The 16,975-nt window shown below is 45.7% G+C and overlaps 1 non-coding gene across 1 annotated transcript; it reads right to left on the bottom strand.

The window, feature by feature from the left end:
- Positions 1-452: 452 nt before the first annotated feature.
- On the bottom strand, positions 453-525 carry Trnar-ucg (transfer RNA arginine (anticodon UCG)). The gene has a single exon. It is a non-coding gene; the product is annotated as a tRNA-Arg (tRNA).
- Between the last annotated feature and the right edge of the window lie 16,450 nt (positions 526-16,975).

Raw genomic sequence — 16,975 nt, 5'->3', positions numbered from 1 at the left:
CTACCTCGGTGAATACCTGCCGGGTAGCACGTCACACAGTACTCGTTTGGGTTGGGTGGTCCCATACAGAATCTCTCCATGCTGCCTAATGTTTTCCTAACGTCACACTCGTCACGTACTTCACTTTTATGTCATAATCATTTCTGAGAGGCAAAGAAATTGCATGACAACAAGCAGAGCTAGTGGCGTCAAAATTAACACACATACTTTATGTGACTCAAAAGCCGAACGAGTTACTTTCCGACGTTGTTTTAGATGTGCAAGTGCCAGTCAAAACTCGCGGTGTCGGCACTCTGCCGACCATTTCGCTAGTTAACACCGGTCTTGCTGTGTGTGTTTCAAGCTCATGAGCATCTCCAAGCAAAAAATGGTCAACAGCAACATTCAGACGGTTTCGTACTGCTCAATTGCTACATTAAAACGGTATGTTTCTTTTTCAGAACTGGAAAACACGAGCGTGACAGGATTCGAACCTGTAATCTTCAGATCCGAAGTCCGACGCCTTATCCATTAGGCCACACGCTCACTGACAACAAACATTTACACGTATACGACTCATCTCGAAACGCTCACACCCCTGAGGATTTGTGTTTTCGTTCTACACAGCCGCTGCCCCTTGCTCTTTCCCACCCATTCGTTACATTCAACCTCTGACGAGACCGACCAAATATAGACTGAGAAACAAGACCACACACTTTCTGCATTCGGAATCGAAGGCAGGGCGTCCCTCGCCGCATTTGCTACGATTGCCATTTGCTACTTCTGCAGAAGCGGCGGCGGCGACGACGACGACGACGAATATGGCGAGAGGCTCTGAGATATGTGAGAAATACATCTATAAAATGTAATTCAGACTGCCTCGTCCCACCTTATGCTGTACCGCTTTGGCAAATGCTTTATCTGCGCCATTCGCCTTAATCGCATCTGAGAGTAATTCTTAAAAAACGCCTGTCGCTAATTGTTCGTCATCACAGGTACTGTTTGCTAAACGGCCACGTCGCGCAACTGAGGATGGAACTTAAAACCCCTGGTTTATTAGACCAGTGCTCTACCACTGAGCTAAAGAGGCGCGGCCTAGCGGTACTCTTGGGTACTTCGTCCTTACGGACGTCTGCATCATCAGACTTTAGCTGACAACACTTCATATTACCGGCTAATATTTGCAGCTATGGCGACAAATTACTGCTTGGCTACACATCTGACACGTAACCGATGTGCTCTCCAAACAACAACACTTGCATTTCAGAACATGTCTTTCACACATGTCTACAAAATCACCTTCACCTTCAAATACAGTTTCCTTGCGACTGACAGAGACGTAGGCAAAGTTTAAAGTTGCTATTTCCATCAAATCTCGTTAATCAGAAAAACGGTAATTTACACCTGCAGCGGAACAAAATTCCGTTTCGCCCAGCGTCTGGCTCGAACCCACGACCCTGGGATTAAGAGTCTGACGCTCTACCGACTGAGCTAGCCGGCTACCTCGGTGAATACCTGCCGGGTAGCACGTCACACAGTACTCGTTTGGGTTGGGTGGTCCCATACAGAATCTCTCCATGCTGCCTAATGTTTTCCTAACGTCACACTCGTCACGTACTTCACTTTTATGTCAAAATCATTTCTGAGAGGCAAAGAAATTGCATGACAACAAGCAGAGCTAGTGGCGTCAAAATTAACACACATACTTTATGTGACTCAAAAGCCGAACGAGTTACTTTCCGACGTTGTTTTAGATGTGCAAGTGCCAGTCAAAACTCGCGGTGTCGGCACTCTGCCGACCATTTCGCTAGTTAACACCGGTCTTGCTGTGTGTGTTTCAAGCTCATGAGCATCTCCAAGCAAAAAATGGTCAACAGCAACATTCAGACGGTTTCGTACTGCTCAATTGCTACATTAAAACGGTATGTTTCTTTTTCAGAACTGGAAAACACGAGCGTGACAGCATTCGAACCTGTAATCTTCAGATCCGAAGTCCGACGCCTTATCCATTAGGCCACACGCTCACTGACAACAAACATTTACACGTATACGACTCATCTCGAAACGCTCACACCCCTGAGGATTTGTGTTTTCGTTCTACACAGCCGCTGCCCCTTGCTCTTTCCCACCCATTCGTTACATTCAACCTCTGACGAGACCGACCAAATATAGACTGAGAAACAAGACCACACACTTTGTGCATTCGGAATCGAAGGCAGGGCGTCCCTCGCCGCATTTGCTACGATTGCCATTTGCTACTTCTGCAGAAGCGGCGGCGGCGACGACGACGACGACGAATATGGCGAGAGGCTCTGAGATACGTGAGAAATACATCTATAAAATGTAATTCAGACTGCCTCGTCCCACCTTATGCTGTACCGCTTTGGCAAATGCTTTATCTGCGCCATTCGCCTTAATCGCATCTGAGAGTAATTCTTAAAAAACGCCTGTCGCTAATTGTTCGTCATCACAGGTACTGTTTGCTAAACGGCCACGTCGCGCAACTGAGGATGGAACTTAAAACCCCTGGTTTATTAGACCAGTGCTCTACCACTGAGCTAAAGAGGCGCGGCCTAGCGGTACTCTTGGGTACTTCGTCCTTACGGACGTCTGCATCATCAGACTTTAGCTGACAACACTTCATATTACCGGCTAATATTTGCAGCTATGGCGACAAACTACTGCTTGGCTACACGTCTGACACGTAACCGATGTGCTCTCCAAACAACAACACTTGCATTTCAGAACATGTCTTTCACACATGTCTACAAAATCACCTTCACCTTCAAATACAGTTTCCTTGCGACTGACAGAGACGTAGGCAAAGTTTAAAGTTGCTATTTCCATTAAATCTCGTTAATCAGAAAAACGGTAATTTACACCTGCAGCGGAACAAAATTCCGTTTCGCCCAGCGTCTGGCTCGAACCCACGACCCTGGGATTAAGAGTCTGACGCTCTACCGACTGAGCTAGCCGGCTACCTCGGTGAATACCTGCCAGGTATCACGTCACACAGTACTCGTTTGGGTTGGGTGGTCCCATACAGAATCTCTCCATGCTGCCTAATGTTTTCCTAACGTCACACTCGTCACGTACTTCACTTTTATGTCATAATCATTTCTGAGAGGCAAAGAAATTGCATGACAACAAGCAGAGCTAGTGGCGTCAAAATTAACACACATACTTTATGTGACTCAAAAGCCGAACGAGTTACTTTCCGACGTTGTTTTAGATGTGCAAGTGCCAGTCAAAACTCGCGGTGTCGGCACTCTGCCGACCATTTCGCTAGTTAACACCGGTCTTGCTGTGTGTGTTTCAAGCTCATGAGCATCTCCAAGCAAAAAATGGTCAACAGCAACATTCAGACGGTTTCGTACTGCTCAATTGCTACATTAAAACGGTATGTTCCTTTTTCAGAACTGGAAAACACGAGCGTGACAGCATTCGAACCTGTAATCTTCAGATCCGAAGTCCGACGCCTTATCCATTAGGCCACACGCTCACTGACAACAAACATTTACACGTATACGACTCATCTCGAAACGCTCACACCCCTGAGGATTTGTGTTTTCGTTCTACACAGCCGCTGCCCCTTGCTCTTTCCCACCCATTCGTTACATTCAACCTCTGACGAGACCGACCAAATATAGACTCAGAAACAAGACCACACACTTTCTGCATTCGGAATCGAAGGCAGGGCGTCCCTCGCCGCATTTGCTACGATTGCCATTTGCTACTTCTGCAGAAGCGGCGGCGGCGACGACGACGACGACGACGAATATGGCGAGAGGCTCTGAGATATGTGACAAATACATCTATAAAATGTAATTCAGACTGCCTCGTCCCACCTTATGCTGTACCGCTTTGGCAAATGCTTTATCTGCGCCATTCGCCTTAATCGCATCTGAGAGTAATTCTTAAAAAACGCCTGTCGCTAATTGTTCGTCATCACAGGTACTGTTTGCTATACGGCCACGACGCGCAACTGATTTCCAAAATTCATCTTTCTCCTGTGAGGATGGAACTTACGACCACTGGTATATTAGACCAGTGCTCTACCACTGAGCTAAAGAGGCGCGGCCTAGCGGTACTCTTGTGTACTTCGTCCTTACGGTCGTCTGCATCATCAGACTTTAGCTGACAACACTTCATATTACCGGCTAATATTTGCAGCTATGGCGACAAATTACTGCTTGGCTACACATCTGACACGTAACCGATGTGCTCTCCAAACAACAACACTTGCATTTCAGAACATGTCTTTCACACATGTCTACAAAATCACCTTCACCTTCAAATACAGTTTCCTTGCGACTGACAGAGACGTAGGCAAAGTTTAAAGTTGCTATTTCCATCAAATCTCGTTAATCAGAAAAACGGTAATTTACACCTGCAGCGGAACAAAATTCCGTTTCGCCCAGCGTCTGGCTCGAACCCACGACCCTGGGATTAAGAGTCTGACGCTCTACCGACTGAGCTAGCCGGCTACCTCGGTGAATACCTGCCGGGTAGCACGTCACACAGTACTCGTTTGGGTTGGGTGGTCCCATACAGAATCTCTCCATGCTGCCTAATGTTTTCCTAACGTCACACTCGTCACGTACTTCACTTTTATGTCAAAATCATTTCTGAGAGGCAAAGAAATTGCATGACAACAAGCAGAGCTAGTGGCGTCAAAATTAACACACATACTTTATGTGACTCAAAAGCCGAACGAGTTACTTTCCGACGTTGTTTTAGATGTGCAAGTGCCAGTCAAAACTCGCGGTGTCGGCACTCTGCCGACCATTTCGCTAGTTAACACCGGTCTTGCTGTGTGTGTTTCAAGCTCATGAGCATCTCCAAGCAAAAAATGGTCAACAGCAACATTCAGACGGTTTCGTACTGCTCAATTGCTACATTAAAACGGTATGTTTCTTTTTCAGAACTGGAAACCACGAGCGTGACAGCATTCGAACCTGTAATCTTCAGATCCGAAGTCCGACGCCTTATCCATTAGGCCACACGGTCACTGACAACAAACATTTACACGTATACGACTCATCTCGAAACGCTCACACCCCTGAGGATTTGTGTTTTCGTTCTACACAGCCGCTGCCCCTTGCTCTTTCCCACCCATTCGTTACATTCAACCTCTGACGAGACCGACCAAATATAGACTGAGAAACAAGACCACACACTTTGTGCATTCGGAATCGAAGGCAGGGCGTCCCTCGCCGCATTTGCTACGATTGCCATTTGCTACTTCTGCAGAAGCGGCGGCGGCGACGACGACGACGACGAATATGGCGAGAGGCTCTGAGATACGTGAGAAATACATCTATAAAATGTAATTCAGACTGCCTCGTCCCACCTTATGCTGTACCGCTTTGGCAAATGCTTTATCTGCGCCATTCGCCTTAATCGCATCTGAGAGTAATTCTTAAAAAACGCCTGTCGCTAATTGTTCGTCATCACAGGTACTGTTTGCTAAACGGCCACGTCGCGCAACTGATTTCCAAAATTCATCTTTCTCCTGTGAGGATGGAACTTACGACCCCTGGTTTATTAGACCAGTGCTCTACCACTGAGCTAAAGATGCGCGGCCTAGCGGTACTCTTGGGTACTTCGTCCTTACGGACGTCTGCATCATCAGACTTTAGCTGACAACACTTCATATTACCGGCTAATATTTGCAGCTATGGCGACAAATTACTGCTTGGCTACACATCTGACACGTAACCGATGTGCTCTCCAAACAACAACACTTGCATTTCAGAACATGTCTTTCACACATGTCTACAAAATCACCTTCACCTTCAAATACAGTTTCCTTGCGACTGACAGAGACGTAGGCAAAGTTTAAAGTTGCTATTTCCATTAAATCTCGTTAATCAGAAAAAACGGTAATTTACACCTGCAGCGGAACAAAATTCCGTTTCGCCCAGCGTCTGGCTCGAACCCACGACCCTGGGATTAAGAGTCTGACGCTCTACCGACTGAGCTAGCCGGCTACCTCGGTGAATACCTGCCGGGTAGCACGTCACACAGTACTCGTTTGGGTTGGGTGGTCCCATACAGAATCTCTCCATGCTGCCTAATGTTTTCCTAACGTCACACTCGTCACGTACTTCACTTTTATGTCATAATCATTTCTGAGAGGCAAAGAAATTGCATGACAACAAGCAGAGCTAGTGGCGTCAAAATTAACACACATACTTTATGTGACTCAAAAGCCGAACGAGTTACTTTCCGACGTTGTTTTAGATGTGCAAGTGCCAGTCAAAACTCGCGGTGTCGGCACTCTGCCGACCATTTCGCTAGTTAACACCGGTCTTGCTGTGTGTGTTTCAAGCTCATGAGCATCTCCAAGCAAAAAATGGTCAACAGCAACATTCAGACGGTTTCGTACTGCTCAATTGCTACATTAAAACGGTATGTTTCTTTTTCAGAACTGGAAAACACGAGCGTGACAGCATTCGAACCTGTAATCTTCAGATCCGAAGTCCGACGCCTTATCCATTAGGCCACACGCTCACTGACAACAAACATTTACACGTATACGACTCATCTCGAAACGCTCACACCCCTGAGGATTTGTGTTTTCGTTCTACATAGCCGCTGCCCCTTGCTCTTTCCCACCCATTCGTTACATTCAACCTCTGACGAGACCGACCAAATATAGACTGAGAAACAAGACCACACACTTTGTGCATTCGGAATCGAAGGCAGGGCGTCCCTCGCCGCATTTGCTACGATGGCCATTTGCTACTTCTGCAGAAGCGGCGGCGGCGGCGGCGGCGGCGACGACGACGACGACGACGACGACGACGACGACGACGAATATCGCGAGAGGCTCTGAGATATGTGAGAAATACATCTATAAAATGTAATTCAGACTGCCTCGTCCCACCTTATGCTGTACCGCTTTGGCAAATGCTTTATCTGTGCCATTCGCCTTAATCGCATCTGAGAGTAATTCTTAAAAAACGCCTGTCGCTAATTGTTCGTCATCACAGGTACTGTTTGCTAAACGGCCACATCGCGCAATTGATTTCCAAAATTCATCTTTCTCCTGTGAGAATGGAACTTAAGACCCCTGGTTTATTAGACCAGTACTCTACCACTGAGCTAAAGAGTCGCAGCCTAGCGGTACTCTTGGGTACTTCGTCCTTACGGACGTCTGCATCATCAGACTTTAGCTGACAACACTTCATATTACCTGCTAATATTTGCAGCTATGGCGACAAATTACTGCTTGGCTACACATCTGACACGTAACCGATGTGCTCTCCAAACAATAACACTTGCATTTCAGATTATGTCTTTCACACATGTCTACAAAATCACCTTCACCTTCAAATACAGTTTCCTTGCGACTGACAGAGACGTAGGCAAAGTTTAAAGTTGCTATTTCCATTAAATCTCGTTAATCAGAAAAACGGTAATTTACACCTGCAGCAGAACAAAATTCCGTTTCGCCCAACGTCTGGCTCGAACCCACGACCCTGGGATTAAGAGTCTGACGCTCTACCGACTGAGATAGCCGGCTACCTAGGTGAATACCTGCCGGTTAGCACGGCACACAGTACTCGTTTGGGTTGGGTGGTCCCATACAGAATCTCTCCATGCTGCTTAATGTTTTCCTAACGTCACACTCGTCACGTACTTCACTTTTATGTCATAATCATTTCTGAGAGGCAAAGAAACTGCATGACAACAGGCAGAGCTAGTGGCGACAAAATTAACACACATACTTTATGTGACTCAAAAGCCGAACGAGTTACTTTCCGACGTTGTTTTAGATGTGCAAGTGCCAGTCAAAACTCGCGGTGTCGGCACTCTGCCGACCATTTCGCTAGTTAACACCGGCCTTTCTGTGTGTGTTTCAAGCTCATGAGCATCTCCAAGCAAAAAATGGTCAACAGCAACATTCAGACGGTTTCGTACTGCTCAATTGCTACATTAAAACGGTATGTTTCTTTTTCAGAACTGGAAAACACGAGCGTGACAGCATTCGAACCTGTAATCTTCATACCCGAAGTCCGACGACTTATCCATTAGGCCACACGGTCACTGACAACAAACATTTACACGTATACGACTCATCTCGAAACGCTCACACCCCTGAGGATTTGTGTTTTCGTTCTACACAGCCGCTGCCCCTTGCTCTTTCCCACCCATTCGTTACATTCAACCTCTGACGAGACCGACCAAATATAGACTGAGAAACAAGACCACACACTTTGTGCATTCGGAATCGAAGGCAGGGCGTCCCTCGCCGCATTTGCTACGATGGCCATTTGCTACTTCTGCAGAAGCGGCGGCGGCGACGACGACGACGACGACGACGACGGCGAATATCGCGAGAGGCTCTGAGATATGTGGGAAATACATCTATAAAATGTAATTCAGACTGCCTCGTCCCACCTTATGCTGTACCGCTTTGGCAAATGCTTTATCTGCGCCATTCGCCTTAATCGCATCTGAGAGTAATTCTTAAAAAACGCCTGTCGCTTATTGTTCGTCATCACAGGTACTGTTTGCTAAACGGCCACGTCGCGCAACTGATTTCCAAAATTCATTTTTCTCCTGTGAGGATGGAACTTAAGACCCCTGGTTTATTAGACCAGTGCTCTACCACTTTTTTTTTTTTTTTTTTTTTTTTTTTTTTTTTTTTTTTTTTTTTTTTTTTTTTCTATTTTTTTGGGCCTCCCTTCTCCCCACACAGCCCATCCATTCGCTCTCCTTTTATGCCTTCTTCGGCGAGCTTCTATGCTATGTCGACTGATTTTTTTTTTTTTCAAATTTACTGTGACAGTTAGGGAAATGAAATGATGTTTGGCTTCTTCGCCATGTGAGGCTTCTCCTCCGTAGAACTGAAAATTGAAAAATTAAGGCTTCTTGGGAATTAATAAATTGTCACTCTTGCCTCATACTGAAAAAAATTAAACAAAAATAGAAAGATTGTAACTGAGGAACACGTGCAAGAAGTTTCCACTGCATTGTGTGCAACGAAACCACCTTCCGATATTACCGAGATCCTGGAAAATCATCATAGATGAAAGTAGTTGCTGGAGATATGGGGTTCATCCAGCAGTAAGTGTGAAGCCGCAGTGCCGTTTCGGGGTTCTGTCCGAGGCCTTCACGGCTACCGTAGCGGCCCTGGGGCACACGAAGTCCCCACCGTACTTCACCCTCAACAGCGATCCCCTACTTTGGCCTGTGACTACATTTTTCGTAGACGAGGCTATTAAGATGTTTATCCAATCCCTTGTCTCTGAAACAGAATGTGTAACATGTTACCAAAAGTTTTTTTGTGGTCCCTGCGCGTACATATCTGATAATATTTTGCTCGTTCGTATAATTCGTATTCTAAAACACGGTCATTGCCGTGTTCAGATATAACGTAATGTACATAATTGCCAAACAACCACAACACAGCATTGGTTTTCTGGACAGGGAAGAAAACACCATCGGGGAAGAGTAATTTTTCAACATTGATCTCAGTACTAACAGTTCTGGTTATAAAGGCTACCCGCCGTTGGAGTCCCCTCCATATTTCGGCGTATCCGCCACAGAGAAAGCGGTGGATCAATGTGTCAACTGCGTCACATCGGGTGCACACAATCGTGTCACTAAGACCAATGGAGTGCAACTTTTCGTTAGTGGAAACTACGTTATTAACAACTCGGTACCAGGTTGCCTGAATGTCGGAAGACAGTTCACGATTACTAATATTTTTCCAAATTCTTTTCCAGTCTTTGTCGGGATATCTGCACTCCATTTTGTTGACATGTTCTTTCGTTGTTAAGAGTTCCATTAATTTCCTGCAATTCCTTGATTGTGGATTCGTGACAATACTGTCCATGTAGCTAATCTCTAAAAAGAACTGGCGAATATATTTCAATTTATAATTAATTCCGCCTATATTTATGGGTGGACGTAAATTTTCTGGCTGTAGGAGTCGATACAGCCTGGCTGTAATACTATGTGGATGTTTTTCTATAATTTGTAGGGTCCTCTTTATATATAACGCCGTAGTCTTCCGCCATATATCTGTTAAACCTAGGCCACCTTCAGCGGAAGGTAACGTAACTGTACCGACTGCTACTCTAAAAATATTCCCTGTCCATATAAATCGGCAAATGATACTCATTATACGTTTGGCAATGGGTTTCGAAACTGGCAATATTTGACCTATATATATAGCTTTTGATAAAATGGACCAATTAATTATTCTGATTCGTTGTTTAATGTTCAGATGTCTGGTCTGATTGAGTATTGTGGCTCCTCTGATTGTATCCAGTACTTTCTTCCAATTGTAGGTCATGGTCTGAAGCGGACATCGGTAAAAGGTGACACCCAGAGCGGTGTGACGATCGACGGAGCGTGCCCATTCCAAACGGACATCTTGAAGACCTTTAAGATTTAAAAACGAACTCTTCACCTCGTTAACCCTAGCGCCTGTAGCTTCACAAAAGATCTGAATATTCGTAGTTAATTTCTCTAAATCTTCGTTACTACGAATAACCACTCCAACGTCATCAGCATATGCATTGGTGACGTTGTTAACGCCAGATATCGTGATGCCCTCAAGATCGACATCGAGTCTCCTTAGTAAAGGCTCCAGTGCAACAACATACAGGAGCATTGACAAAGGACTTCCCTGCGGGACGCCGTTGCGAATTTCAATGGGTGGAGTGAAATGCCCATTTACAGACACTTGTGTTTGGATGCCTTCAACAATGTTAATTAAAACTTGCACAAAATGTTGACTAAAACCCACATAGGTCAACGTTCTGAACAAAAATAAGTGGTTGACCCTGTCAAAAGCCTTTGAGAAGTCGATAAAGGCAAGGCCTCCTGGTGAGGATGACGTTGCAAAAATTGCAGAGACATCCCTATATTCACAAACAGTTTTAAAAATATTCCGCCCCGAGAGACAGGTTTGGTGGTCACCTATGATCTTCTCCATTAGAGGTCTCAGTCTTTCCTTCAGTACACGTGCAATGATTTTATAATCCGAGTTCATCAAACATATTGGTCTCAATTGATTGAGATCTTTAACTGTCGCGTTCCTTCCTTTTGGTATTAGCACAGTTACGCTTTCTTTGAACTCGCGTGGAACAGTAACACCTTGCAACACTTCATTTATCACTTCTGTGAATTGATTACCGATGAGAGGCCAAAATTTACAATAAAACTCTACAGGCAGGCCATCAGGCCCTGGGGACTTACGGGTAGGCGAATATTTAAGTATATCAAACACCTCCTCACATGTGATCGCAGTGGTAAGGGACACATTGTCCTCGTCATTGATAACGTTGTCGATACCTGTAGTTCGTAGCAAATCGTTCGCACAGTCTAGGTTATACCGGGTATCAGTATATAACGTACGATAAAATCCATAAACTGCATTTAAAATGTCAGAGTGTTCCGTCAGCACCCGGTTATCGCCCACTCTAAGACAAGCAATAAACGCTCGTCTTCTATTTCTTTCATGTTCGAGTAAGTGGTACAGCGATGCGTTTTCGTCCTCCACCGTTGTCGGGACACGAGATTTAATTTTTAAACCCTCCAGCTGTTGTCGCTTGAGACTTATGAGGTGAGCCTTGATCTTCTTTATTTCAATGAAAACCTCATCAGTCATCTGCTGAGCTGATAGTTCCCTTAAGCATGTATAGTAAAATTCAACGGTATTGCGAGACCACATTGCTCGCTCCCTCCCGTAAGCTATTAGGGATGATCTCAATTTCTTTTTAGCACATGAGGTCCACCACGCAAGGCGAGAGCTGTATTTATGGCGCATACGTAGAGCAGCCTGCCATACCTCCGCTACTGTTCTTGATAGGGCACCCTCGAACAACATATGGGTATTCAGCTTCCATAAGGGGCGACCCCAATACGTTCCTTGCTTCTGAAACCGAATGCTGCATTTCACTGCGAGATGGTCCGAAAAGGTAGTGGGAATTACTTCGATACTACTGATTTTATTTTCCAGGTTTGCTGTGACGTATATTCTGTCTATTCTGCTTTGCGAGCGACTACTGATGTACGTAAATTTGACTAACGTGGGGTATTTGCTTTCCCACACGTCTGTCCACTTCATGTTTGTCACCAAAGCCGCCAGTTCCCTGGAGAAGTTAAAATTTGGTCGCTGATCCTTTTTGTGAAGTACACAATTAAAGTCACCACCGATTAAAGCTTCCGCCGGATTCCCCTTAAGTAAATAGACCATATCGTTCTTAAAAAAATTAGCCCTATCATCTCTAGCGTTGTTACCAGAGGGGACATATACATTTAAAACAGTAGTAGTAAAAATTTTACAACTGATGCCCCTCCCATTTTCTAACAGACAGATATCCTTCACATCAATACCATCTTTGGCAAGGATCGCAGTCCCACATGTGGCTTCCGGTGCAATATTTAAAATCTCTTGAAAACCTGGGACATAAAAGTTGTGGACATTAAATTCCTGTAGGAGGGCTATATCAGTATCCGACTGGTAAAGGAAATCTTTTAAAGAAGCGACTTTCGTTTCACTGCGAATCCGATTTATATTGATCGTGGTCACATTATATGTCAGTTCCGTAGGCATAGGTGCAGGTAAAAGAAATTGGCTAATGAAGTATACCCCATGCAGAGTCACGTCTGTACCATTCCATTCTGTCTGTCAGAAAGAAAAATAGACATTAAAAAAAAAATTAAATGCCACTAGCATGTGTCAGGTCCATCTCCATTCCGTGGTCGGTGCGATCTTCTTGGGCATCGGCCCAGTCAAGTCCTTTTTCTGAGACAGTTCGGTCTACATCCATAGTAGTGCCGGTCTGCAAACCTGCGACGCCAAGCGGTGCGCGAGGTTGTTGTTGAAGATCATCTGCATCGGCACGACTCATCTCCGCTTCAGTACACTCGTTAACTCGTGCTACTGGGCATTGTTCTCGTAGTCGTTCATTATCCCTTAAATGTTTTAACTTTTCCCGCAATGCAGGAGCTAAACTCTCTGCTGCTTTGTGTGCCAATCTCCTCTTCTTGCCTTTCTTCGAAGATCTCTTCGGCGATCTAGCAGGAGATGAAGTTTGCGACCTGTCAGGAGAAGTACCGGATGATACGTCTGACGTCGCCTGTTCCTTTTTTCGGACAAAAGTCCGCGTATCGCATTCCACAACGGCAGAAGGAGGCGCATCTTTTTCCATGGCTCCCACTGGTAGCAACCCAGTCTCCAATTCTACACCATCGCTCGTTGTGGTTTCCTTGACGCAAGTGTCTTCTGTGGGCGCCAACGTGAAACCAATGTCCAGATTGCTATCTTCGTTCATAGTTCCCGCAGAGTGGATGCCTGGAGCGTCCACTCCTCGGAAGCTAGTGGCAATATCCTCACGTTGGTGGGAATCCTGACGACGCAAGGAAACCTCCGTTGCGGGTATTTGGGGATCTTCGGCCGAGTCCGCGGAAGAACGAGCAACCACAGTGGGAGAGTTGGAAAAAGTTGGCGTCGGCATAGATTCAAGGGGCGCGGAGCTGATCGGCAGACCATCCGCAAATCTAGAGCTTGAAGCCGGAGTATCATCGACAACCGCCCGCGAGGCAGCAGGCTCCCCGCGCACAGGCGGCACCGACTCGCCTCGGCTGCGGAAGTCAGCAGCGGCAGCGTATGACAACTTCATACCAACAACAGGGCCGGAACTCGGCACCTCGTCACGCGGTAACTGCGGGACACGCCTCCGTGAACATTCTGCACGAATGTGTTCCGTGGAATTGCATAAAGCGCAAGTCCGCGGTTGCCCATCATAGATAATCAAAGCACGATACCCACAAATATTAAGATAAGAGGGGACATGCTTCTGTAATTCAATCTTAATTTGCCTTACGCCATTCAAGACAGGAAACATATGAGCTTCAGACCACCTTTCTGCCACATTGGAAATAATTCTGCCATAAGGCCGAAGGGCAACATTAAGTTCTTCGGGCGGAATTTCAAAAGGGAGCTCAAACACTCTGATCGTACGAATCCCGTACCCAGCATGACTAACAGCAACGTCACTCACATTCCCATCAGAATGATTAAACTTCACGCTACCACCGCAACGATCCACAATGGAACTACATAATTCTGGACTTTTCATCTTCAGATACACAGCATTTGTCACAAACGAGAGATAAACTCCGACAACATCATCACCGTTAATCAATACTTTTTCGATAAACCATGCTTTAATTTCAAATGCTTTAGGTCGAACGAAATTTCGATCGAAAGTAAACTTGATTGTGTCTTTCCTCAAATAATTCGACCTATTCATTCTAGAACTTCATGAATACAAGTGCAACACGAATAGCGGCTTAGCAGCACCACTAACCTCAAACGCAGCGACTCAGCCTGTGTTTACTACAGCCAGACGTCCAGTTCCGCCACACGTCCGTCCCGCTCGGCGGCTGACTCGCAACTGACCACTGAGCTAAAGAGGCGCGGCCTAGCGGTACTCTTGGGTACTTCGTCCTTACGGACGTCTGCATCATCAGACTTTAGCTGACAACACTTCATATTACCGGCTAATATTTGCAGCTATGGCGACAAATTACTGCTTGGCTACACATCTGACACGTAACCGATGTGCTCCCCAAACAACAACACTTGCATTTCAGAACATGTCTTTCACACATGTCTACAAAATCACCTTCACCTTCAAATACAGTTTCCTTGCGACTGACAGAGACGTAGGCAAAGTTTAAAGTTGCTATTTCCATTAAATCTCGTTAATCAGAAAAACGGTAATTTACACCTGCAGCGGAACAAAATTCCGTTTCGCCCAGCGTCTGGCTCGAACCCACGACCCTAGGATTAACAGTCTGACGCTCTACCGACTGAGCTAGCCGGCTACCTCGGTGAATACTTGCCGGGTAGCACGTCACACAGTACTCGTTTGGGTTGGGTGGTCCCATACAGAATCTCTCCATGCTGCCTAATGTTTTCCTAACGTCACACTCGTCACGTACTTCACTTTTATGTCATAATCATTTCTGAGAGGCAAAGAAATTGCATGACAACAAGCAGAGCTAGTGGCGTCAAAATTAACACACATACTTTATGTGACTCAAAAGCCGAACGAGTTACTTTCCGACGTTGTTTTAGATGTGCAAGTGCCAGTCAAAACTCGCTGTGTCGGCACTCTGCCGACCATTTCGCTAGTTAACACCGGTCTTGCTGTGTGTGTTTCAAGCTCATGAGCATCTCCAAGCAAAAAATGGTCAACAGCAACATTCAGACGGTTTCGTACTGCTCAATTGCTACATTAAAACGGTATGTTTCTTTTTCAGAACTGGAAAACACGAGCGTGACAGCATTCGAACCTGTAATCTTCAGATCCGAAGTCCGACGCCTTATCCATTAGGCCACACGCTCACTGACAACAAACATTTACACGGAAACGACTCATCTCGAAACGCTCACACCCCTGAGGATTTGTGTTTTCGTTCTACATAGCCGCTGCCCCTTGCTCTTTCCCACCCATTCGTTACATTCAACCTCTGACGAGACCGACCAAATATAGACTGAGAAACAAGACCACACACTTTGTGCATTCGGAATCGAAGGCAGAGCGTCCCTCGCCGCATTTGCTACGATGGCCATTTGCTACTTCTGCAGAAGCGGCGGCGGCGGCGGCGACGACGACGACGACGACGACGACGACGAATATCGCGAGAGGCTCTGAGATATGTGAGAAATACATCTATAAAATGTAATTCAGACTGCCTCGTCCCACCTTATGCTGTACCGCTTTGGCAAATGCTTTATCTGTGCCATTCGCCTTAATCGCATCTGAGAGTAATTCTTAAAAAACGCCTGTCGCTAATTGTTCGTCATCACAGGTACTGTTTGCTAAACGGCCACATCGCGCAATTGATTTCCAAAATTCATCTTTCTCCTGTGAGAATGGAACTTAAGACCCCTGGTTTATTAGAACAGTACTCTACCACTGAGCTAAAGAGTCGCGGCCTGGCGGTACTCTTGGGTACTTCGTCCTTACGGACGTCTGCATCATCAGACTTTAGCTGACAACACTTCATATTACCTGCTAATATTTGCAGCTATGGCGACAAATTACTGCTTGGCAACACATCTGACACGTAACCGATGTGCTCTCCAAACAACAACACTTGCATTTCAGAACATGTCTTTCACACATGTCTACAAAATCACCTTCACCTTCAAATACAGTTTCCTTGCGACTGACAGAGACGTAGGCAAAGTTTAAAGTTGCTATTTCCATTAAATCTCGTTAATCAGAAAAACGGTAATTTACACCTGCAGCAGAACAAAATTCCGTTTCGCCCAGCGTCTGGCTCGAACCCACGACCCTGGGATTAAGAGTCTGACGCTCTACCGACTGAGATAGCCGGCTACCTAGGTGAATACCTGCCGGTTAGCACGGCACACAGTACTCGTTTGGGTTGGGTGGTCCCATACAGAATCTCTCCATGCTGCTTAATGTTTTCCTAACGTCACACTCGTCACGTACTTCACTTTTATGTCATAATCATTTCTGAGAGGCAAAGAAACTGCATGACAACAGGCAGAGCTAGTGGCGACAAAATTAACACACATACTTTATGTGACTCAAAAGCCGAACGAGTTACTTTCCGACGTTGTTTTAGATGTGCAAGTGCCAGTCAAAACTCGCGGTGTCGGCACTCTGCCGACCATTTCGCTAGTTAACACCGGCCTTTCTGTGTGTGTTTCAAGCTCATGAGCATCTCCAAGCAAAAAATGGTCAACAGCAACATTCAGACGGTTTCGTACTGCTCAATTGCTACATTAAAACGGTATGTTTCTTTTTCAGAACTGGAAAACACGAGCGTGACAGCATTCGAACCTGTAATCTTCATACCCGAAGTCCGACGACTTATCCATTAGGCCACACGGTCACTGACAACAAACATTTACACGTATACGACTCATCTCGAAACGCTCACACCCCTGAGGATTTGTGTTTTCGTTCTACACAGCCGCTGCCCC

This window comes from Schistocerca gregaria, chromosome 8 (assembly GCF_023897955.1).
Source record: "Schistocerca gregaria isolate iqSchGreg1 chromosome 8, iqSchGreg1.2, whole genome shotgun sequence".
Lineage (NCBI taxonomy): Eukaryota > Metazoa > Arthropoda > Insecta > Orthoptera > Acrididae > Schistocerca > Schistocerca gregaria.
Note: the sequence above shows the minus strand (reverse complement) of the source record. Positions and strands in the feature narration are given on the sequence as shown.